Genomic DNA, 26,056 nt, shown 5'->3' on the forward strand with positions numbered 1-26,056 from the left:
GGGTTGCCTCTCTGACTGGAGGCTTGAGAGTAGTGGAGTGCCACAAGGATCGGTGCTGGGTTCTTTGTTGTTCGTCATCTATTTCATTGATCTAGTTGATAATGTGTTTAACTGGATCAGCAAATTTGTGGATGATGCCAAGATTGGGGGTGTAGTGGACAGTGAGGACAGCTATCATGGCTTGTAGAGGGTTCTGCATCAGCTGGAAAAATGGGCTGAAAAATGGCAGATGGAACTTAATGCAGTCATGTATGAGGTTTTGCGTATCGGTAGGACCAGCTACGGTAGGTCTTTCATCGTGAATGGCAGGGTACTGAGGAGCGTGGTGGAACAAATGGATCTGGGAAGACAGAACCCTAATTTGTTGGAAGTGGTGTCACAGGGAGATAGGGTTGTAAAGAAAGGTTTTGGGACATTGGCTTTTATAAATCAATGTACTGAGTACAGGAGATGGGATGTTATGTTGAAGTTGTATAAGACATTAGAGAGGCCTAATTTTGAGTATTGTGTGCCATTTTGGTCACCTACTTACATAAAAGATGTAAAGAAGGTTGAAAGAGTACTGAGAAAATTTACAAGGATGTTGCCAGGTCTGGAGGACCTGAGTTATAAGGAAAGATTGAATAGGTTAATAGTGTATTCTTTGGAATGTACAAGATTGCAAGGAGATTTGATAGTTGTATACAAAATTATAACCAGTATAGATAGGGAAAAGCAAGTAGGTTTTTTTCCACTGAGGCTGGGTGGGACTACAACCAGAGGTCATAGGTTAAGGATGAAAGGTGAGAAGTTTAAGGGGAACATGAGGGGAAATTTCTTCACTCAGAGGGTCATGAGAGTGTGGAATGAGCTGCCAGTACAAGTGGTGCATGTGAGCTCAGTTTCAACATTGAAGCAAAGCTTGGATAATTACAAGGACAGAGGGGTATGGAGAGCTATGGTCCTCGTTCAGGTCGATGGGAGTAGGCAGGTTAAATGGTTTTGGCATGGACTAGATGGACTACAGGGCCTGTTTCTGTGCTGTACTTCTCTGTGGCTCAATGGCTCTATGGAGTTATTAGGAGAGCTAGCGTGGGAACAGAAACTTTGGTTCACCCAAGTCTGTGCTGGCCATCAATCACTCACTCTACCACTTACCTCCACACCAGGAATAATAGACAGCAGCCAATCGACTCTTGAGATATGGTAGAAAACTAGAGAATCCAGAGGAAACATGGGAAGAATGTGCAAATTCTACACAGACAGTACCAAGGTCATGATTGACCATGGGCCACTTACACTGAGGCAGCAGATTTAGTAGCTGCCCTATACTTACTGTTCCATGCTCATTGCTTTTGCTTTAAAGCCTTAGATCCAATATGTGTTTTTAAGTGTTATCAGCATGTCCTGCCCTCTCCTGGATGTGAGTCATATGAAAATTGTCAGACTGCCTACATCAGAATTAATAAAAGCAATAGATGTGCATCAGATAATTACAAAGTGCAACAAGAACTGTCATCTTTCACATACTGTATTGGGTTTACTGTTCAATTCAGGGATGAACAACTATAGGAAGTAAGTGTTAATTCCTGTACAATATTTAAATAGTTTTCTGCTTTTGTTTTAATATCTTACAGACCCTGGCATATAGAGACTGGGCTCAGTTCTGGTCCGGAAGGATGTGGAAACCATAGAAAGGATACTGAGGAGATTTACAAGGATGTTGCCTGGATTGGGGAGCATGCCAATGTGAGAATAGGTTGAGTGAACTCAGCCTTTTCTCCTTGGGGTGGTGAAGGAAGAGGGGTGACCTGATGGAGGTGTATAAGATGATGAGAGGCATTGATTGTGTGGATAGTCAGAGGCTTTTGCCCAGGGCTGAAGTGGCTAACATGAGAGGGTACAGTTTTAAGGTGCATGGAAGTAGGTACAGAGGAGATGTCGGGGCAAGTTTTGTACACAGAGTGGTGAGTGCGTGGAATGGGCTGCCAGCAATGGTGGAGGTGGATATGATAGGATCTTTTAAGAGTCTCCTGGATAGGTACATGGATCTTAGAAAAATGGAGGGCAATGGTAATTTCTAAAGTAAGTACATGTTCGGCACAGCATTGTGGGCCGGAGGGCCTGTATTGCACTGTAGGTGTTCTATGTTTCTATATGTGCTGCTTTATGATGAATGAGCTACTGTACATGATTAAAATGCAGAAGTCAGTACACTGGTAAGGGCAAGATCCTTAATAGTGTTGATGAGTAGAGAGATTTTGGAGTCCTAGTTCATAACTCCCTAAAAGTGGCTGCACAGATCGATAGGGTGGTTATGAAGGCATATGGTACGCTTGACCTGAGGCATTCAGAAGCTAGGAAGTTATGATGCAGCTTTATAAAGCTCTAGTTAGGCTGCATCTGGAGGATTGCAGACAGTTCTGATTGCCCCATTATAGAAAGGACGGTGAGGCTTTGGAGAAGGTACAAAAGATGTTTACCAGTGTGTTGCCTGGATTAGAGGGCATGTGCTCTAACAAGACAAACATGGGTTGTTCACTCTAGAGTGGCAGAGACTGAGGGGAGATCTGATAGTGGGTTATAACATTATGAAAAGCATAGATAGAGTAGACAGACTATATATTTTATCAAAGTTTGAAATGTTTAATTCCAAAGGGCATGCATTTAAGGTATTAGGAGTAATTTCAAATGAGACTTGAGGGACATGTTTTAAGTACAGAGAGTAGTGGGTGCCTGGAATATACTTCTTAGGGTTGTAGTAGAGGTTGAACCATAGAGAATTTTAAGTTACGTTTAGATATATAGGCACATGAATTTGAGGAAAATGGAAGGATATGTACATTGTGTAGGCATAAGAGATTAGTTTAGTTATCCAAGAAATAATCCCTCCCCCTGCCCTCTTCTTCTATTGCCTGCTATGGTTTTTCACCTCTTCTAACCTGTGCATCGTTCCCCCTCTGGGCCCCCTCCTCTTTCCTTTTCTCCTATGGTCCACTCTCCTCTCCTATCAGATTCATTCATCTCCAGCTCTTTACCTTTCCCACCCACCTGGCTTCACCTATCACTTTCTAGCTAGCCTCCTTCCCCTCTCCCAACTTTTTATTCTGGCATCTTCCCCCTTCCTTTTCAATCTTGAAGAAGGGTCCTGGCCAGAAACGTTGACTGATTATTCATCTCCATTGATACTGCCTCATCTGTTGAATTCCTCCAACATTTTGTGTGTGTTGATCAGAATGGGGAAGAAATGTGACCTAAGTGACTTTGAGTGTAGAATGATTGTTGGTGCCAGATGCGGTGCTTTGAATATTTCAGAAACTGCTGATCTCCTGGGAATTTCTTGCAGAACCATCTGCAGAGTTTGCAGAGAATGGTGTGAAAATCAAAAAAAAAATCCAATGGATGACAGTTCTGACTGGTTCAAGCTGACAGGAAGGTAACGGAGACTCAAATAACTGCATGTTACAACGGTAATGTGCAGAAAGAGCATTTCTGAATGCACAACACATCAAACCTTGAAGAGGATGGGCTACAAAAGCAGATGATCAGGTGCATACAGGAACTGGCCACTTTATTAGGTACCGGAAGTACCTAATCAATTGGCCCCTGAGTGTACTTTAGTTGTTGTTTGCTGTACTCTGCTTTGGAAATCCTTCTTGTCAATGGAACCAAATTTCAGAGGCAGAAATAGATCAAAAATAGGCCAGAAAGCATAGGGAGATTTACTTCCCAAGAGGACAAGGTGAACTAGTTGTATTCTTGCAACAATTTGTTACCAACATTGGTCGCCAATGCTGATACTATGAGATCATTTAAATTTGAACTCCCCAGCTTCTATAGTCGAACTTGAGCTCATATTCTGGCTCTTTCATCAAGGCTTCAGAAGAACTAATTCTGCAACTTACTGTTTCTGTGTAAATATGTGCTGATCATTTAAAGATTGGATTTGTGCAAAGTATAAAAGCTAGCTGCTACAAGTTCAATATATTTGATAGATAGATAGATAGATACTTTATTCATCCCCATGGGGAAATTCAACTTTTTTCCAATGTCCCATACACTTGTTGTAGCAAAAACTCATTACATACAATACTTAACTCAGTAATAATATGATATGCATCTAAATCACTAACTCAAAAAGCATTAATAATAGCTTTAAAAAAAAGTTCTTAAGTCCTGGCAGTTGAATTGTAAAGCCTAATGGCATTGGGGAGTATTGACCTCTTCATCCTGTCTGAGGAGCATTGCATCGACAGTAACCTGTCGCTGAAACTGCTTCTCTGTCTCTGGATGGTGCTATGTAGAGGATGTTCAGGGTTTTCCATGATTGACCGTAGCCTACTCAGCGCCCTTCGCTCAGCTACCGATGTTAAACTCTCCAGTACTTTGCCCACGACAGAGCCCGCCTTCCTTATCAGCTTATTAAGACGTGAGGCGTCCTTCTTCTTAATGCTTCCTCCTCAACACGCCACCACAAAGAAGAGGGCGCTCTCAACAACTGACCTATAGAACATCTTCAGCATCTCACTGCAGACATTGAATGACGCCAACCTTCTAAGGAAGTACAGTCGACTCTGTGTCTTCCTGCACAAGGCATCTGTGTTGGCAGACCAGTCTAGCTTCTCGTCCAACTGTACTCCCAGATACTTGTAGGTCTTAACCTGCTCCACACATTCTCCATTAATGATCACTGGCTCCATATGAGGCCTAGATCTCCTAAAGTCCACCACCATCTCCTTGGTCTTAATAATGTGTTACCAATCTCACAAATTTAAACCCAAAGTAAATAGCGTTGTAGATTTACTTAGTCACGAGTCTCATTTCAATGTTGATTTAGCTTTTTTGGAGAATGATGAATATTTATGTAAGGTAAAGAAACCTGAACAGAGGTGATTTTTAAGTTGTGGTGCAGTTGGACTCAATGAGCTAATTTCATTGAGTTTCATGGCTCCAGTTTTGCACTCAATTATATTTGTACATGGAAAAGTTGGACTATTTCCTATTTGTGTAATTATTCATTTGATTGATTATTGTACTCAAAATGCTTTGTGTAACAATGAAGCAGTTGTTCATTATTATAAGCTGTAAACTGTTTCCTTTTAACTAGAACAGCACTGCATCAATACAAAATGCTTTGCTTAAGAGGCCTATTCATGAAATCCGTTCAAGTTGCAGCCTTTCATCTGATAGCTATCTTGTATCAGCCTTTTTTATTCTGAGAGTGAAGATCTATTCTCAGATATGCTACAGCTACACCGTTCTCCAATTTCCCTGAGGTAAAAATGCTGTAAATTTGCAGCAAAACTAAACTTTAGTTGCAAGAGAAAGCAAAAATCAGGAAACAAAATGAGTCACTTTTGGAAATAGGCAAGATTCATCCAGTTTTCCATGTGATTGAGCAGTTGGAGAATGAGACTGAAGTACTTTTGCTTACAATGGCACATGTCAGGAATGTCTGAGCAATTAAAACGCAGCAATAATTGGTTGAAACTCCAACCAATGCTAGTATGAGCCTATGCCTGCGGAGAGGGAAGATAGCCGGTATAAAGAGAGGAGTAAAGGAGTGAGATGGGCCAGTAAGGGATAGGTAGACTGGCAGATGATGCAGTGGTGGCCAGGAAATCAGAGGTTATCAAAATAGTGGAGGGCATTTAGATCACTTAGGATCTTTGTTTGAAAAACCCTCAAAAACTGTGCAAACTCCATGAAAGAAATACCTATGGTGATGTATGTTATTTTTTAATTCCAAAGAATCCAATTGAGTATGGAAAACATATAATCAACTCACTAGAGTATATTTGGTAGGGAGTCCCACTGTATATAAGGAATTTAATTTGTTACACTTCCATTACTTTAGGCATATATGTTGAATGTTTTCCCCTGCCCCCTGTTTCACTTGCATATTAAAGATAAGTTCATCACATGTTCCTTCTGGCTTCTGCTTTTCTTCTTTGTGTCAGATTATTGGTATAAAAACTTTACCTACCTCTCTGTTGGAAAAATACTGTAGATCACCACAATAAATCTGGTCAAGAAGAAAACAAAAGCTTACAAAACGTTCAGAGAGATAGGTAATGTGAGAGATCTACAAGATTATAAGGTTAATAGGAAGGAGGTTAAGAAGGAAAATAGGAGAGCCAGAAGGGGCCATGAGAAGGCCTTGGTGGGCAAGATTAAGGAAAACCCCAAGGCATTCTACAAGTATATGAAGAGCAAGAGGATAAGACGTGAAAGAATAGGACCTATCAAGTGTGACAGTGGAAAAGTATGTATGGAACCGGAGGAAATGTGATAAGTGTGAAGTGGTTCATTTTGGTAGGTCAAATATGATGGCAGAATATAGTATTAATGGTAAGACTCTTGGCAGTGTCGAAGATCAGAGGGATCTTGAGGTCTGAGTCCATAGGATGCTTAAATCAGCTGCGCAGCTAGACTCAGTGGTTAAGAAGGCATACAGTTTATTGGCCTTCATCAATCATGGAATTGAATTGAGGAGCCGAGAGGTAATGTTGCAGCTATATAGGACCCTGGTCAGACCCCACTTGGATTACTGTGCTCAGTTTTGGTCGCCTCACTACAGGAAGGATGTGGAAGCCATAGAAAGGGTGCAGAGGAGATTTACAAGGATGTTGCCTGGATTGGGGAGCATGTCTTATGAGGATAGGTTGAGTGAACTCGGCCTTTATTCCTTGGAGCGACAGAAGATGAGGGGTGACCTGATTGAGGTGTATAAGATGTTGAGAAGCATTGATTGTGTGCATAGTCAGGGCTGAAATGATTGCCACAAGAGGACACAGGTGTAAGGTGCTGGGGAGTAGGTACAGAGGAGACGTCAGGGGTAAGTTTTTTACTCAGAGAGTGGTGAGTGCGTGGAATGGGCTGCCAGCAATGGCGGTGAAGATGGATACGACAGAGTCTTTTAAGAGACTTTTGGATAGATATATGGAGCTCAGAAAAATAGAGGGTATGGGTAAGCCTAGTAATTTCTAAGGTAGGGACATGTTCGGCACAACTTTGTGGGCTGAAGGGCCTATATTGTGCTGTAGGTTTTCTATGTTTCTCAGAAACAGCAGAGGTTCTTAATGAATACTTTGCTTTAGTATTCACTATGAAAAAGGATCTTGGTGATTGTAGCGATGACTTGCAGCAATCTGAAAAGCTTGAGCATGTAGATACTAAGAAAGAGGATGTGTTGGAGCTTTTGGGAAGCATCAAGTTGGGTAAGTCGCTGGGACCAGATGAGATGTACCCCAGACTACTGTGAGAGGCTGGGGAGGAGATTGCTGAGCTTCTGTCGATGATCTTTGCATCATCAATGGGGATGGGAGAGGTTCCGGAGGATTGGAGGGTTGCGGATATTGTTCCTTTATTCAAGAAAGGGAGTAGAGATAGCCCAAGAAGTTATAGACCAGTGAGCCTTACCTCAGTGGTTGGTAAGTTGATGGAGAAGTTCCTGAGATGCAGGCTTTATGAACATTTGGAGAGGTATAATATGATTAGGAATAGTCAGCATGGCTTTGTCAAGGGCAGGTCATACCTTACGAGCCTGATTGAATTTTTTGAGGATTTGACTAAACACATTGATGAAGGTAGAGCCGTAGATGTAGTGTATATGGATTTCAGCAAGGCATTTGATAAGGTACCCCATGCAAGGCTTATTGAGAAAATAAGGAGGCGTGGTATCCAAGGGGACATTGCTTTGTGGATCCAGAACTGGCTTGCCCACAGAAGGCAAAGAGTGGTTGTAGACGGGTCATATTCTGCATGGAGGTCGGTTACCAGTGGAGTGCATCAGGGATCTGTTCTGGGAACCTTACTCTTCGTGATTTTTATAAATGACCTGGATGAGGAAGTGGAGGGATGGGTTAGTAAGTATGCTGATGACACAAAGGTTGGAGGTGTTGTGCATAGTGTGGAGGGCTGTCAGAGGTTACAGCGGGACATTGATAGGATGTAAAACTGGGCGGAGAAGTGGCAGATGGTGTTCAACCCAGATAAGTGTGAAGTGGTTCATTTTGGTAGGTCAAATATGATGACAGAATATAGTATTAATGGTAAGACTCTTGGCAGTTTGGAGGATCAGAGGGATCTTGGGGTCTGAGTCCATAGGAAGCTCAAAGCAGCTGTGCAGGTTGACTCTGTAGTTAAGAAGGCGTATGGTGTATTGGCCTTCATCAATCGTGGAATTGAATTTAGAGCCGAGAGGTAATGTTGCAGCTATATAGGACCCTGGTCAGACCCCACTTGGAGTACTGTGCTCAGTTCAGGTCACCTCGCTACAGGAAGGATGTGGAAACCATAGAAAGGGTGCAGAGGAGGTTTACAAGGATGTTGCCTGGATTGGGGAGCATGCCTTATGAGAATAGGTTGAGTGAACTTGGCCTTTTTTCCTTGGAGCGACAGAGGATGGGAGGTGACCTGATAGAAGTATAAGATGATCAGATGTATTGATCATGTGGATAGTCAGAGGCATTTTCCCAGGACTGAAATGGTTTCCACAAGAGGACAGAGGTTTAAGGTGCTGTGGAGTAGGTACAGAGGAGATGTCAGGGGTAGGTTTTTTACTCACTGAGTGGTGAGTTCGTGGAATGGGCTGCCGGCAACCGTGGTGGAGGTAGATATGATAGGGTCTTTTAAGAGACTTTTGGATAGGTACATGGAGCTCAGAAAAATAGAGGGCTATGGGTAAGCCTAGTAATTTCTACGGTAGGGACATGTTTGGCACAACTTTGTGGGCCGAAGGGCCTGTATTGTGCTGTAGGTTTTCTATGTTTCTATGTTTCTCTCACCAACACCGGTTTTCCCAGTTCACATAAAGTGCTAATGATTTCTGTCTAACCCCAGGAAGAAGCTTGGAGATCTTACAGAGCTGTTTCCCAGTGCTGTGGGAAGCCTAAGTTCTGGCAGCTGAAATAATGGAGAGTTTACCATGTTTATCTTTAATCTGCCTTACTAATATTAAAGATACATGAAGACACTAGCAAGCAATATGAAAATATAGATGGCAGAATGGAAATCATGAAGCAAAGTGCTATAAAGCATTGTAGACTTCAGGAGACGGGAATCAGAGGTCCATGAGCTAGTATTCACTTTAAGTTTCTAGATGTCACTATCTCAGAAGACCTGTTCTGGACCCGTCATATAAATATAATTGTGAAGAAAGCATGGCAACGCCTCTACTTCCTCAAGAGTCTGTGGAGATTTGACATGTCTTCAAAATCCTTGGCAAATTTCTACAGGTGTGTGGTGGAAAATGTGTGGACTGGCTGCATTATGGCCTAGTATGGGGACACCAATGCTTTTGAGTGGGAAAAGAAACTGGATTTGGGCCAGGACATCACGGGTAAAACCCTTCCAACCATTGAGCACATCTACATGAAACGTTTCCATAGGAAAATAGCATCTTTCATCAAAGATCCATATCACCCAGACCATGCTCTTTTCTTGCTGTTGCCATCAGGTAGAAGGTACAAAAGTCTCAGAGCTCACACCTCCATGTTCAAGAAGAGCTACTCCCCTTCAGCCATTAGGCTCTTGGACAAGAGGTGATAGATATATTCATTTAAGGACTCTTTTATCTTGTTAATTCACGCTCGTTATTTATTGCTATTTATTTATATCTACATTTGCACAGTTTGTTGTCCATTGATCCTGTTTACAGTTACTGTTCCTTCAATTTACTAAGTATGCCCACAGAAAAAGAATCTGAGTGTTGTATGTGACATGTATGTACTCTGATAATATATTTTATTTTGACTTTGACTTTTGACTTAAGATTGGAAATCAGAGCTCTTGAGAGGTCATTAACTAGTGTTCTCTCCAGATGTTCCATCACTTGTTGAGTATTTCTAACCTTCCTATTTTATTCGAAATTATGAATTTGAATGAAACTTTAACTGTGGCCCATTAGTGCGGTTTTCAGGTCCGCATAAGAAGAAATCAAAAGAAAACATGATTACATTGATAAATTTTTGCTTCATTAAGTGCTTTTCATTATTATGAGAAGCTTAAGGGTTAATTTTTAGATATCTCAAAAAATTATGAAAAAATGTTATTGCTTTCATAACAAAATGGTAAGTTAAAGAGGCTGGTTACAAAATAGCCATAATTTGTCATAATTGTTCTTGAAGAAAAGTACATCTGATATGTCTAAGCAGAGGAATTAGGCGGTTTCTTTGATACATTTCACAACACAACTAATTGTGCAGAATTGTCATCACAGAATAATTTTTTGTGAGAGAAAGAAATAAGAATATTTAAGGATTGAATGGACTTTCCTTGCCTCATACTATTTTATGAGGCCCTAGCTATGATGATATACTGTATGCTTTTCCATCCTTGACAATTTCAAGAAAATATTTTTAAAAAGATTGACATGCTTAGGCTTCAAAATATTATGGGACAACATCAAAAGATTATTGCTAGTAAGCTGATAATTACAATGTATAATAAAACATATTTATTAATGGGGTTTCAATTGTTCAAAAGATTTAGTACATTCCCATCATTTAATATGAAACATCATGTGCTTCCCATAATCTGCAAATTAGTTTATGAAAATAATACTACAGGGAAATACTTGCATAGGGTTAAATTGCAATTGCTTTGTGAACCATTAAATGCTTCTGCATCAGCACAAAATTCTTTGAGGTAAACATTGTTATCCTTAAAGAATCCTTTTGTTTATTATTTGAATATTAAATAACCCCACTAAAGTATCTTGAACAGCACTTGCCAATTTTTCTTTATTCACAAATATTACCCAACAATGAAATTTGATCATTCAAAAAAAAATTCAACAAGCCTGTGCCTTGATCGGTACTTGTCGAAATTTGGAATCTACTACACCAGCACCCATCTGAGATACATTAATCCAGGCCTGTCAAATTTGTTAAAGAGAGGGGAAAAAATCCAACAGGCCCAAGTTCGGACTCCAAAGATTGACCAGAAATTAGACTAGTGAATCCAGCAGCCTCGTACCATTGCCCAAAACACCATTGTTGGCTAGTATCCAAGTGTTTCACGTACACAAACTGCAGAATAATTCCAGATAACATTCAATCGCTTGGCTCTCCGTTCCCAGCACAGAAATGGTGGATGTACTGGGCGATATGTAGCAGCAGCCTGCTTGCTGATGGACAGTTTACTGGAGGACCACTTATTCCTGATCCCATGAGTCATGAACCAAGCATGAGGAACAAAAAGGCTGAATTATAGAAGTGAAGTGAGTATGGCTGCCTATCATGCCACTCTGCATTTTATTTAAGGGGCTTTGCAAAGGAGAAAATTCCTGTTAGTTTAGGTGCACCATCTTACATGGAAATATGATTATTCTTTCATTGCTGTTGGAGCAGAATCCTGAAACTCCTTATGCAGCACTAGGTCACCTTTGTTAGTCACATTGAGGCTTGGAGAACTATGATCTTAATCATGTACACATGAGCCAGGATCTAATTAATGCAGGGCAGTTTTGAATGGTAGATTCCAAGATAATAGGGAGAGATGGAATTCAATGACATCTACATGTGCAGATATTGCCATAGGACATCATAGAAAAAGAGAGGCAAAGAAAGGCCCTGGGGTTGTTTGGATTCTGGAAGAAGCAGCTTGAAGATAGTGGAAGAGAAGACAATGCTGAAGATTCACTAGCTGTAACTGAATGCATTGTTATGGATTATATGAGACCATATTCAAGAACTTTCTTGAACCCTTGCTGTTTGTGATTTTTATAGATGACTTGGATGGGGATGTGGAAGAATGGGTTAGTAAATATGCAGATGACCTGAAGGTTGTTGGTGTTGTGGATTGTGTAGTAAGTTGCATTAGGTTCCAACTGGGCATTGATAGCAGAATTGGGCTGAGATGAAATTCAATCTGGAAAAGAGTGAAGTGATACACTTTGGAAGACCAAACTTGAAGGTCAAATGGAGTACAAGGTTGATAGCAGGAGTTTTGACAGTGTGGAGGAATAAAGGGATTTTTGTGTCTTTGTTCATAGATTCTGTAAAGTTGTCATGCAAGTTGATAGGGTGGTTAAGAAAGTGAATGGTGTGTTGACCTTCATTAATCCGGAGATTGAGTTCAAGAGCTAGAAGGTAATGCTGCAGCTCTATAAAACTCTGGCCACATTTAGAGTATTGCATTCATTCCTGGTTGCCTCATTATAGGAAGGATGTGGATGCTTTAGAGCGGGTGCAGAGGAAATTTACCAGGACGCTGTCTGGATTAGAGTATATATCTTATAAGGAAGCACTAAACAAGCTAGCATTTTTCTCTTTGGAGCAAAGGAAAATGAGAGGTGACTTGACTGAGATGTGTACGATCATAAGAGGCATAAATCGAGTGGGCAGCCAGCGCCTTTTTCCCAGGTTGTAAATAGTTCATATGGGAGGTCACTCGGAGTTGGTGTTTGAATAATGGATGATTTATTAAAAGTTGGTGTGCACCAGGAGAACAACAAAATCTGATCTACCCGAGCAAGAATTTGGTAGAGCTTTTACATTCCCAGTTTACGAGATTACCAGTAAAACCTCAATTTGATAACAGAATGGAGACTACCGAAAGACCTGGTTAAGTAGCAATCTAGGTCCTGATTACAAAGTATAATGATCATCCACAGGCCTAACGGCAATTACAATTTTCTATTATGACTGTGATTGCATTCTATAACACAACTAGTGAAGTTTCAGAAACCTGAGAGTCTTCACTACTGCATTCCACATCTCTACTTTTGTCTCTGGTCCCCTGTTAGCTCAACCCAAATCCTTATTTACTCATTATTCGCCTTCACTATTCTATTCCCAACAACAAGGTGATTGGAGGAAAGTATAGGGCATGTCAAGGGTAGATTTTTGCACAGAGACTGGAGGGTGTATGGAACATGCTGCTAGGTGTGGTCGTAGACGTAGGTACATTAGGGACATTTAAGAGACTCTTAGGAAGGCATGTGGATGAAAGGAAAAAGGAGAGTTGTGAAGGAGGGAAGTGTTGGATTGACCATGGTGATTCATCTTTAGTTTAAAAGATCAGCATGACATTGTAGGCTGAAGGGCCCGTGCTGTGCTGTGCAGTTCTATGCTCTACTTTTGACAATGAAGGGTATGATGTTGCTATCCGAGTAAGTGGGTGCATAGTGGGCAGGAAGGATAGGATAAAATTCATGGCAAAGAACATTTTGTGATTTCATAAGACCTATCTTTCTGCTGCAGAAACCAGATTGTAAGATTCAAGCATAGAAGGATGGTAACAGGTTTTCAAAGTTTAAAAAATCCAGCTATTTGGGAGCAAATTGAGACTAGAGATGGCATAAACAAGAGAAGATCCGCAGATGCTGGAAATCCGAGCAACGCACACAAAGTGCTGAAGGAGCTCAGCAGGCCAGGCAGCATACTGCCGAAGGGTTTTGGCCCGACACCTTGACTGTACTTTTTTCCACAGACGCTGTCTGGCCTGCTGTGTTCCTCCAGCAATTTGTGTAGGTTGCAAGAGATGGCACAGCTGTTTGAAAGGCAAAAAGAGGTAATGGTGGAGTTTTTGAGGAGGTTGCTACTGACGGTTTTGTAAAGCAAAGATGTAGTGTGAACACATAAAACTGTACTGCACAGGAACAGGCCATTCAGCCCACAATGTTATGCTGAACTAGCTAAAAAACAAATCAAAAACATCCAAACACTAATCCCTCCTACTTACACAATTTTGATGGCCCTCCATCTTCCGTACATCCATGTGCCTACCCAAACATTTCTTAAAAGCTTCAAATGTATTTGCCTCTACCTGCATTCCAAGCATCCACCACTCCCTTAAGTGAAAAACTCACCCTTCACATCCCCTTTGAACCTACCCCATCTCATCTTCAATGCGTGCCCTTTGGTATTAGACATTTATGCATGAAGAGGTAATTGTTTAGAATATAAAGTAATATTGAGGCCTAGATAGAAGTTGGATAGTTAATGAGAATACAGTCAATGGAGAAATTAGGAGGATAGCCAGGTATTTTCTATCTCTTTTTGTTGACTATTCTGCCAAATATGATGTACTTTTGTTTGCCAAGGTCATATTTTATAAGAAGCTAATTTATAAAAATAGTTGTATCAAAATCAGTATCTATTTGCATAATGTATGTAATTGCCTCTTTTTTTACACAATGAAATATACTGCAAGCTCTCAAAATTACTGAACTGTTTTGATCAAAATTCTTCCAACAAGCTTGCTGAGCACTCGCTGAGTGTAAGAATTAAAATGTGAGCAGGACCTTCTAAATGTTTCAGTGGAATTGAAATATTGCGGATAATTGGGCACTTGGCAAAGGCCAATGAAGAGAAGTGAGGTGTAAGCTGAGTGGCCGTTGTTGTAGTCAGAGTGGGGAGGAGAAGCAGAGGGTAAGGTAAGTTTCTCATTCTTTTTCTCTGTTAGTGCCAAGCTAGTGTAGTGAGAATGGGTCCATGCTCAGCAGCGAGTTCTCCATGTCAAATGTGGGAATTCTGGAAGTTCTCCAGTCTTCCTGATGATGACTCCGATGTGAAGTTCGCCCAAATGCAGACAGTGTTAAGGAACTGGAGCTGCAGATGGATGACCTATGACTCATTTGGGAGAAAAAGTTGCAAGAAGTAGGTAGCTGGGTGACTGTCAGGAGGGGACAAGGGAAAAGGCGGACAATACAGCGTACCCATGGTTGTTCCCCTCAGTAATAAGTATACCACTTTGGATACCGTTGGGGAGGTTGGCATACCAGGGGAAAGCTGCAATGACCAGGCCCTTGGTACTGAATCTAGGTCTGTGGCTCAGAAGAGAATAGGCGAGAAGAGGAGTGCAGTTGTGATAGGAGATTCAATAGCTAGAGGAACAGACAGAAGATTCTGTGGACACGAAAGAGATAGCTGGATAGTATGTTGCCTCCGAGGTGCCAAGGTCAGGGTTAGGGCCCACCACACTCTTAAAGGGAGAGTGAGTCAAGGTACATATTGGTACGGATGACATAGGTATGAAAAGGTGTCTCACCGTGGCCGATGTGCGAAGAACCCTGTGCAGGGTCAACCCACGGAAGGCTGCTGGACCAGACAATATTCCTGGTAGAGTGCTCAGAGGATGTGCAGACCAGCTAGCAGATGTTCTCACTGACATCTTCAATATCTTCCTGAACAATGCCATTGTTCCAATGTGCTTCAAGGCCTCCACCATCGTCCCTGTGCCGAAGAAGTCTTCAGTGTCCTGCCTAAATGACTTACATCCATCATCATGAAGTGTTTCGAGAGGCTCGTCATGAGGCATATCAAGACCCTGCTGCCCCCCTCACTGGACCCCCTGCAGTTTGCGTACGTCCCAACCGCTCAACAGATGACACCATTGCCACCACCCTCCACCTGGCCCTAACCCACCTGGACAAAAAAGACACATACGTTCGGATGCTGTTCATAGACTTCAGTTCAGCATTCAACACAATCATCCCTCACAAACTGATTGGAAAGCTGAGCCTATTGGGCCTGAACACCTCCCTCTGCAACTGGATCCTAGATTTCCTGACCGGGAGACCTCAGTCAGTCCGGATCGGGAGCAGCATCTCCAACACCATCACACTGAGCACGGGGGCTCCCCAGGGTTATGTGCTCAGTCCACTGCTGTTCACTCTGCTGACCCACGACTGTGCTGCAATACACAGCTCAAACCATATCATCAAGTTCGCTGATGACACGACCGTGGTGGGTCTCATCAGCAAGAACGACGAGTCAGCATACAGAGAGGAGGTGCAGCGGCTAATGGACGGGTGCAAAGCCAACAACCTGTCTTTGAATGTGAACAAAACAAAAGAGATAGTTGTTGACTTCAGGAGGGCATGGAGCGACCACTCAACACTGAACATCGGCGGCTCCTCGGTAGAGATCATTAAGAGCATCAAATTTCTTGGTGTTCATCTGGCGGAGAATCTCACCTGGTCCCTCAACGCCAGCTCCATAGCAAAGGAAGCCCAGCAATGTCTCTACTTTCTGTGAAGGCTGAGGGAAGTCCATCTCCCACCCCCCCCATCCTCATCACATTCTACAGGGGTTGTATTGAGAGCATCCTGAGCAGCTGCATCACTGCCTGGTTTGGAAATTGCGCCATCTCGGATCACAAGACCCTGCAGCAGATAGTGAGGTCAGCTGAGAAGATCATCGGGGTCTCTCTTCCCGCCATTATGGACATTTACACTACACGCTGCATCCGCAAGGCAAACAGCATTATGAAGGACCCCACGCACCCCTCATACAAACTCTTCTCCCTCCTGCCATCTGGGAAAAGGCATCGTATCATTCAGGCTTTTACGACCAGACTATGTAACAGTTTCTTCCCCCAAGCCATCAGACTCCTCAATACCCAGAGTCTGGACTAACACGAACTTACCGCCCTCTACTGTGCCTATTGTCTGTCTATTATTTATTGTAGTGCCTGCACTGTTTTGTGCACTTTATACAGTCTTGGGTGGGTCTGTGGTCTAGTGTAGTTTTTTTCTGTGTTGTTTTTACGTAGTTCAGTGTAGTTTTTGTACTGTTTCATGTAGCACCATGGTCCTGAAAAACGTTGTCTCATTTTTACTGTGTACTGTACCAGCAGTTATGGTGGAAATGACAATAAAAAGTGACTTGACTTGAAAAGGGATGTGGTTCTGAAGAGAGAATATAGGGAGCTAGACAGGAAGCTGAGAAGCAGGACCTCAAGGGTAGTAATCTCCGGATTGATGATTTGCCAGGTAAGTGCATAGCTGAGGAATTGGGGCAGAGTTTCAGACAAACAGGTCATTGTGATCTCTGCAGGGAAATGTATGACATATACAAAAAGGACAGGTTATACCTGAACCTGAGGAGGACAAATATCCTTGTGAACAGATTTGCTCAAGCTGTTGTGAAGTGTTTAAACTTGTCTGGTAGGGGTATGGGAACCAGAAAAAGGTCAGAGGATGAAGCAAGATGAGGAGTGTAAGGGGACGGTGACAAAGGAAAAGCAGTTGCTGTCAGCGGGATGAAGCACGTCTATTTTAATGCAAGAAGTATCAGGACCAAGGGTGATGAACTTAGAGCATGGTTCAGTACATGGAACTATGACTGGGTGACCAGTGCAGGAGCTTAACCATCACAAAGGCAGGAATGGCTGCTGAATATTCTGGGCTTTATATTTTTCAAAAGACAGGGAGGGAAGTAAAAGAGGTGGGGAAGGGGTATTGCTTATCAGGGATAGTATCACAGCTGCAGAAGGGGAGGATGTCTTGGAGGGATTGAATACTGACTGAGTGTGGGTGGACAGCAGCAGGAAGGAACATTCACTCTATTGGGAGTAATACTCACCCCACACCCTCCCAAATAGCAGCAGACACAAAGGAACAGATTGTGAGGCAGATTTTGGAAAGGTGCAAAAATAACAGGGTTGTTGTCATGAGTGACTTCAACTTCCGTAATCATGATTTGCATCTTCTGAGTGCAAAATGCTTAGACTGGGCCAGATTTGTTAGCTGTGTCCAGGAAGGATTCCTGTCTCAATGTGTAGAATGTACAGGCAGGTGGACCAGAGGAACGGCCATATTGGATCTGATGCTACACAATGAACTAAGTCAAGTGTCAGATGTCTGGATGGGTGAGTATTTCTGAGACATTAACTTCAACTTCATGACATTTCAAGCCTTCAACTCCATAGCCTTGGACAGGGAGAGGAACAGACAGTATGGGAAGTAATTAATTGGGGGAGGGGGAATTATGATCCAATTGGCAGAACCTGGAATGGGTGTTTTCAAAGAAATGCACATTGGAAATGTGGAGGTGTTTAGGGAGCTCTTGTCTGAGCTTCTGGATAGGTTTGTTCCACTAAGGCAAAGAAAGGATAGTGAGGTGAAGGAACCATGGTTGAAAAGAGATGTGAATCATCCAGACAAGAAAAAGAAAGAAGCTTACTTAACACTTGGGAAGCATTGGTCAGCTAGGACCCTACAGAGTTACAAAGTGGTCAGGAAGGAGCTGAAGAGTGGACTCAGGATATCTAGAAGGGGGCATTAGAAGATCTTGGCAAGTAGGAAAAAGAAAGCCCAAAGCACTCTACACATATGAGATAAGATAACTGGAGTAATGATAGGACTAATCAGGGATAGAATAGAAAGCATGTCCTTGGAGTTGATGGAGGTAGAGGAGGTCTTAACGAATATTTTACTTCAGTATTCACCAATGAGAGGGACCTTGATCAATGTAAGAACAGCGTAAAACTGACTGATATGCTGGAACATGTCAACGTTAAGAAATAGGATATGCTGGAATTTTTATTAAACATTTGGATAGAAATGTCCTTGGGACCAGACAGGATACACCCCAGTCACTACAAAAAGCAAGAAAAAAATTGTTGTGCCTTTGATGATCTTGATGTCTCCATTGGCTACAGGAGTAGTACCAGATGACTGGAAGGTGGCAAATGTTATTCAAGAAAGGGAGTAGGGATAACGCAGGGAATTATAGACCAGTGAGTCTTACTTCAGTGGTGGGCAAGTTATTGGGGAAGGTTCTTAGAGACTGGATTTATGAGTATTTGGAGAAACATCGTGTCATTAGGGATAGTCAGCATGGCTTTGTGAGCGGCAGGAATTACCTCACAAGCCTGAATGAGCTCTTTGAGGATGTGACAAAGCAATATTGATGAAGATAGAGCAGTGTATATGGTTTTCAGTAAGGCATTTGATAAGGGCTCCTTTGGTAGGCTTATTCAGAAAGTCAGGAGGCATGGGATCCAGGGTAACTTAGCTGTATCAGTTCAGAATTGGCTTGCTGATAGAAGGTAGGCAATGGTTTTAAATGGGATGTATTCTGCCAGAGTTAGGTGACCAATGAGGTCCCACTGGGATTTATTATTGGAACCCTGCTTTTTGTGATTTTTATAAATGAAGTCCAACAGTGGGCTGGTAGGTTTGCAGATAACATAAAGATTGATGGAGTTATGGATAGTGGAGAAGGTTGTAATAGGTTACAATAGGACATTGACAGGATCAGAGCTGGGTTGAAAAGTGGAAGGTGGAGTTCAACCTGGAGAAGTGTGAAATAATTGACTTTGGAAGGTTGAATTTGAAATCTGAGTTAAGCAGAATTCTGAGCAGAGTGGAGGAACAGAAGTGAGATCACAGCAGGGTTCAGAGCAGAGTGGAGGAACAGAAGTGAGATCACAGCAGGGTTCAGAGCAGAGTGGAGGAACAGAAGTGAGAGCACAGCAGGGTTCAGAGCAGAGTGGAGGAACAGAAGTGAGAGCACAGTAGGGTTCAGAGCAGCATGGAGGAACAGAAGTGAGATCACAGCAAGGTTCAGAGCAGAGTGGAGGAACAGAAGTGAGATCACAGCAGGGTTCAGAGCAGAGTGGAGGAACAGAAGTGAGATCACAGCAGGGTTCAGAGCAGAGTGGAGGAACAGAAGTGAGATCACAGCAGGGTTCAGAGCAGAGTGGAGGAACAGAAGTGAGATCACAGCAGGGTTCAGAGCAGAGTGGAGGAACAGAAGTGAGAGCACAGCAAGGTTCAGAGCAGAGTGGAGGAACAGAAGTGAGAGCACAGCAGGGTTCAGAGCAGAGTGGAGGAACAGAAGTGAGAGCACAGCAGGGTTCAGAGCAGAGTGGAGGAACAGAAGTGAGAGCACAGCAGGGTTCAGAGCAGCATGGAGGAACAGAAGTGAGAGCACAGTAGGGTTCAGAGCAGAGTGGAGGAACAGAAGTGAGATCACAGCAGGGTTCAGAGCAGCATGGAGGAACAGAAGTGAGAGCACAGCAGGGTTCAGAGCAGAGTGGAGGAACAGAAGTGAGAGCACAGCAGGGTTCAGAGCAGCATGGAGGAACAGAAGTGAGAGCACAGCAGGGTTCAGAGCAGAGTGGAGGAACAGAAGTGAGATCACAGCAGGGTTCAGAGCAGAGTGGAGGAACAGAAGTGAGATCACAGCAGGGTTCAGAGCAGAGTGGAGGAACAGAAGTGAGAGCACAGCAAGGTTCAGAGCAGAGTGGAGGAACAGAAGTGAGAGCACAGCAGGGTTCAGAGCAGAGTGGAGGAACAGAAGTGAGAGCACAGCAGGGTTCAGAGCAGAGTGGAGGAACAGAAGTGAGAGCACAGCAGGGTTCAGAGCAGCATGGAGGAACAGAAGTGAGAGCACAGCAGGGTTCAGAGCAGAGTGGAGGAACAGAAGTGAGATCACAGCAGGGTTCAGAGCAGAGTGGAGGAACAGAAGTGAGAGCACAGCAGGGTTCAGAGCAGCATGGAGGAACAGAAGGATCTTGGGGTCCATGTCCACAGATTCCTCAAAGTTGCCACACCTTTTGATGGAATTGTTAAGAAGGCATATAGCGGGTTGGCCTTCATTAATCAGGGGAATTGAGTTTGAAATGCAAGGCAATATTGCAGCTCTATAAAAACCTGAATAGACCACACTTGTTTAGTTCTGTTTGCTTCATTGTAGGAGGTATATAAATGCTTTAGAGATGGTGCCAAGGAGATTTACCAGGGTGCTGCCTGCAGTGGAGAGCAGGTATTAAGAGAATAGGTTAAGCGACCTAGGGTTTTTTGCTCTTCTAGGCAAAGGAGGATTAGAAATAACCTGGTAGAGATGGACAGAATGACAATAGGCATAGATCAAGTGGATAGCCAGTGACTTTTTATCAAGGTAGAAATGGCTAATACCGGGGGGGGGGGGGGGGGGGGGCATAATTTTAAGGTGTCCAGATGATAGAAAAATAGAGGACTATGTAGGAGGGATGCCTCTGAAGTCCAGTATGCACTTCTTTGTTGTGCAAAAAGTAAATCCTAGAAGTATATCAGCAGATCATTATTTACTTTTAATTAGATATTTTTAATCAAACTATTTAATAATTGGTTTCATTAATTTAATTTTACTGCTTTGGGAGCAGCCTACTACATCAATAATGAATTTGCTTGTTACTGGGGTATAGAAACATAGAAACCTAGAAAACCTACAGCACAATGCAGGCCCTTCGGCCCACAAAGCTCTGCCGAACATGTCCTCACCAAAGTCCCTATTGTATCCACCTCCACCACCATCACCAGCAGCCCATTCCATGCACTCACCAGTCTCTGAGTAAAAAACTTACCCCTGACATCTCCTCTGTTCCTACTCCCCAGCACGTTAAAACTATGCGCCCTCGTGCTAGCCATTTCAGCCCTGGGAAAAAGCCTCTGACTATCCACATGATCAATGCCTCTCATCATTTTATACACTTCTATCAGGTCACCTCTCATCCTCCATCGCTCCAAGGAAAAAAGACTGTGTTCACTCAACCTATTCTCGTAAGGCAAGCACCTCAATCCAGGCAACATCCTTTTACATGTCCTCTGCACCCTTTCTATGATTTCCACATTCTTCCCATAGTGAGGCGACCAGAACTGAGCACAGTACTCCATGTGGGGTCTGACCAGCGTTCTATATAGCCGCAACATTACCTCTCGGCTCCTAAAAAATTGATGAAGGCCAATCTACCGTATGCTTTCTTCACCACAGAGTCAAACTGTGCAGCAGCTTTGAGTGTCCTATGGACTCGGACCCCAAGATCCCTCTGATCCTCTACACTGCCAAGAGTCTTACCATTAATACTATATTCTGCTACCAAATTTGACCTACAAAATGAACTACCTCACACTTATCTGGGTTGAACTCCATCTGCCACTTCTCAGCCCAGTTTTGCATCCTATCAATGTCCTGCTGTAACCTCTGACAGCCCTCCACACTATCCACAACATCCCCAACCTTTGTGTCATCAGCAAATTTACTAACCCATCCCTCCACTTCTTCATTCAGGTCATTTATAAAAATCACAAAGAGTAGGGGTCCCAGAACAGATCCCTGAGGCATCCACTGGTCACCAACCTCCATGCAGAATATGACCCATCTACAACCACTCTTTGCCTTCTGTGGGCAAACCAGCTCTAGATCCACAAAGCAATGTCCCCTTGGATCCCATGCCTCCTTACTTTCTCAATAAGCCTTGCATGGGGTACCTTATCAAATGCCTTGCTGAAATCCATATTTACTACATCTACTGCTCTACCTTCATCAATGTGTTTATTCACATCCTCAAAATATTCAATAAGGCTTGTAAGGCACAACCTGCCTTTGACAAAGCCATGCTGACTATTCCTAATCATATTACATTTCTGCAAATGTTCATAAATCCTGCCTCTCAGGATCTCCTCCATCAACTTACCAACCACTGAAGTAAGACTCACTGGTCTATAATGTCCTGGGCTATTTCTACTCCCTTTCTTGAATAATGGAACAACATCCACAACCCTCCAGTCCTCCAGAACCTCTCCTGTCCCCATTAATGATGCAAAGATCATTGCCAGAGGCTCAGCAATCTCTTCCCTCACCTCCCACAGTAGCCTGGGGTACATCTCGTCCGGTCCTGGTGACTTATCCGACTTGATGTTTTCCAAAAGCTTCAGCACATCCTCTTTCTTAATATCTACATGCTCATAAGAATTTCAATTTTTGGAAGGAAAATTCTATGTACACTACCAAAGTGAAACTTGGCCTCTGAGCCTGTCTTTTCTTTAATACCGGTAATTGATTTACACATCTTATAAATGGTAATTTACTAATTGTACTTACATTTTTGCTGCACTACATAGTACCAGGGTATTCACGACACTAACCCGTTGAGCTGGAGGCAGGTCTGGATCTACCTAGACTCATAGCAAAACAGTAGTTAATTTTAAAGGAAGCAAGATCAACTTTTAGGAGATTCTTTTTAAAAGGTGGAAGGAACAGGATTTGATGAAAATTTCAGCAGCTTCTCCTACAACAGGATTACCTTTCTCTATAAATGCAGTGCTTCCAGGTAGTTCCATATAAGTTAAGCGCATAAAACCAATTAGAGTGGTGTGATCATAATCTCGAGGTTAATCACTCAGCCATCACAGCTCTAAATGGAAATAATATAATTATATGCAACCAAGGAATAAAAACAAACATCATTTCTCGACATGGATTTGAATAGGTTTACCCTTACCCCGTTTCTAATGGGCATGTTTTCCATCTCTATCATTCTAATGTGATGGGACAAAACTAAGGTTATTCTTTAGGCATACCAGCTTCCTATGGAAATATATCTATGGTCCTTTGATAGCATACTGAAAAAAAGATAGTAGGTCCGAAAGGACTGTTCATAATTACCAGTACCATGGATCAATGGCAATTCCTGGATGGTCTATAGTTTGATATGTTGGCTCACCAAAATATGTTTTCTAAAGTTTGGAGGTATTCCAGGACTTGGCTTTTCTCTGAAATGTGAAGCTGAAAAAAATCCAAAACTAATTGCTGCAATATGCTTCTAAGAACCTTTGTACGTAAGCAAATGTTCTGCAAGCTAACCCTCAAATTAAACTGGCATTGTTTAGAGAAAATAGTTGGCATGGTTGATCTTCATTGCAACCTAGTAAGACCAGTTTTTAATCTCCAAAAACCTGTTCAGAGAAAGAAGATAGGCAAATAAAAAATCCGACACATACAAAATGACATTCTTTGCACAGAATGGTACAGATATGTGACAATGATAACAATACAAATACAAATAATGGAAAATATTTCTTTTGCCCTTTAGTGCAAAGGTTCACAGGAGATTAGAATTTCCAAGTAGGTTTTCCATATCTTCTACTGTAACTTTACAATGTCCTGGCTATTCCTGAGAAAAGGTGCAAGCTATCGTTTGTACATTTTCCTGGAGTTACTGCCAAATCTCTGATAGCAATTAAAATGTACCATGGTAGAAATACCATGCAAAGGACCACAAAACAGGTTTCAATACCTCACATTTCCACCAGTGCTTTCCCCAGCATTTTGGAATCCATAAAAATCCATAAAAATGTATTCCTAATGGAGTCCAGCAGAGGGGCAGAACTTCTGATTCCCCAGCATGATAGCTGGGAAATTTGCCCAAGGAGACCATGCCAAGATAGCTTGGTACAAGTCCAATAGCTTTTTTTCAATGGAAAGAATATAATAACAACAAGAAGGGTAAGTATAAGGTTATTTCCTTTTCTCATCTAATTGTTTTGATGTAAATGTATGTAGTTGTTTTTGTACATTTTAACATTTTAATTTTGATTGAATGCTTTAATTTTTAACATTTTTCCCAAATGTATTAGAATGTTTGAATAACAGTCAATACCCTTTATAGCTTTAACTGCCCCTCAGCCAATCCTTACATCATAACGTTAGTTTTCAGTCTTGTCCAAGCAGTGGAGACAACAAGAAAGCAGTGCTGAAGAAAACCGTCACCTTGCTTAACACTCATCAACTCCCTGAATCTTAGCGCATAGCCTAAAGATAGACAGTTGTGTCATTAGAAACAAGTATTGCAGCCAATTTGAGATACAAAAAAAGATAACTTAGGGTCAAAGGAATTTACAAAATTTGCTGCAGAGGACATAGTTTTCCAAGGCACTAAAACTAAAGCTGAAGGGTATGCTCAATAGAAGGTTTGTGCATTGGAAAACCTGGCTTTATACTAGTGTAGGCCATTGGTACCAACTTGGCAGGAGAGTTTTGCAGATTTTAAAACCCGTATTTTCCAGAATGAAGCTGGCAATAGTTTCAAAAGCGTAGTCATGGATGCAGCCATGGTACAGTGGCCAAACCTCCAGTAACAGTGCAATTAACTCGTGATAAGCCAACATTGGATTGAATCTTGATTGAGCTTCTTATTCCAACATTGATTGACTAAACAAAGAGCTTTTAAATGATTTCTTTAAATTGGTTGTGACTGCACAAGTCGATAGGGTGGTGAGGCGGGGGATGGTACTATGCTTAATTGTCAGGAAGATATGTTGTAGCTTTCTCAAACTCTGGTTAGGCCATATCTGAAGTAAAGCATTTATTTCTTGTTGACTCATTATAGAAAGAATGTGGACAATTTGGAAAGAGTGCAGGTGAGGTTTATTAGGATGTTGCCTGGGTATAGAGTCGTTACCCGGTTCGGATATGGCCCAAGTACGGAGAGAGAGACACTGAAGCAGGTCGATAGATCACAGACTTTAATGCGAACCGTGTTAAAGGGAAAGAAAACAATAAGCGCTAGGCCAAACAAGGCCATTAACTAAAACTCTCAAATGGAAAACGAAGCCTACACTGTGGCTGAAAAGAACAACTAAGAGTAAAACGAATATCGCTAGTCTTCAGAGTCAGTTGTCTCGACGGTCCAATTGCTCAGGCAAGGAGGAATGCAGGCAGCGAAGCGTTGCTTTGTCCAAGTCTCAACAAATACTATGACAGAATGAACGGGGTTAAATACCATTACAATGAAATGATAATTAACTGACGTGCATATTCAGGAGCGCAATTGCTGTGTTTGCCGCGTGGCCGAATCTGTGGTTGTGACTAGAGTATATGTTATAAAGAGAGGTTTGACAAACTAGGATGTTTGCTTTGGAGTGGTTGAAGCTAAAGGGAGACCTCAGAAATTTATAAACTTCTGAGGCATAGATCGAATGGACAGCTGGTGTCCTTTTTGGGGTCAAAATGTTTAATATGAGTGGGCATGCATTTAAAGTGGGAGGAAAGATGAAATGCAGAATGTTTTTTTTTAATGAAGGAGTGGTTGCCTAAAATGAAGTAGTAGGGTGGAGGTGGACATAATAGAGGAGATTAAGAGCCTCTTAGAAATGCACATGAATATGCAAAGAATGGAGGCATATGTACCATGTGCAGGCAGAAGGGATTCTGACCTGAAAAACGCTACTATTTGAAGAGCAAAAAAAACCCAATTCAGATTGAAGTTAGAAATGGAATGGGGGATGCACATCATCTCTGACAGGTTTGCAAGCCATTAATTCCTATAAGGCAAAATCTAACATCATAAGTGGCTGCAATGCTTCATTTCCAGATGTGTTCAGTGCCTTTTATGCATGCTTTGAAAGGGAGGATATAACTACACCTGTGGTAATTCCTGCAGCATTTGGCCTTGTGATCCCTGTCTTGCAGGCTGATGTCAGAACATCTTTCAAGAGGGTAATGCTTCACAAGGTATCAAACCCTGAAGGAGTTCACAGAAAAATTGTGCCAACCAATTTCAAGGACATTTTTGATCT

Source organism: Hemitrygon akajei, chromosome 8 (genome assembly GCF_048418815.1).
Source record: "Hemitrygon akajei chromosome 8, sHemAka1.3, whole genome shotgun sequence".
Taxonomy (NCBI): domain Eukaryota; kingdom Metazoa; phylum Chordata; class Chondrichthyes; order Myliobatiformes; family Dasyatidae; genus Hemitrygon; species Hemitrygon akajei.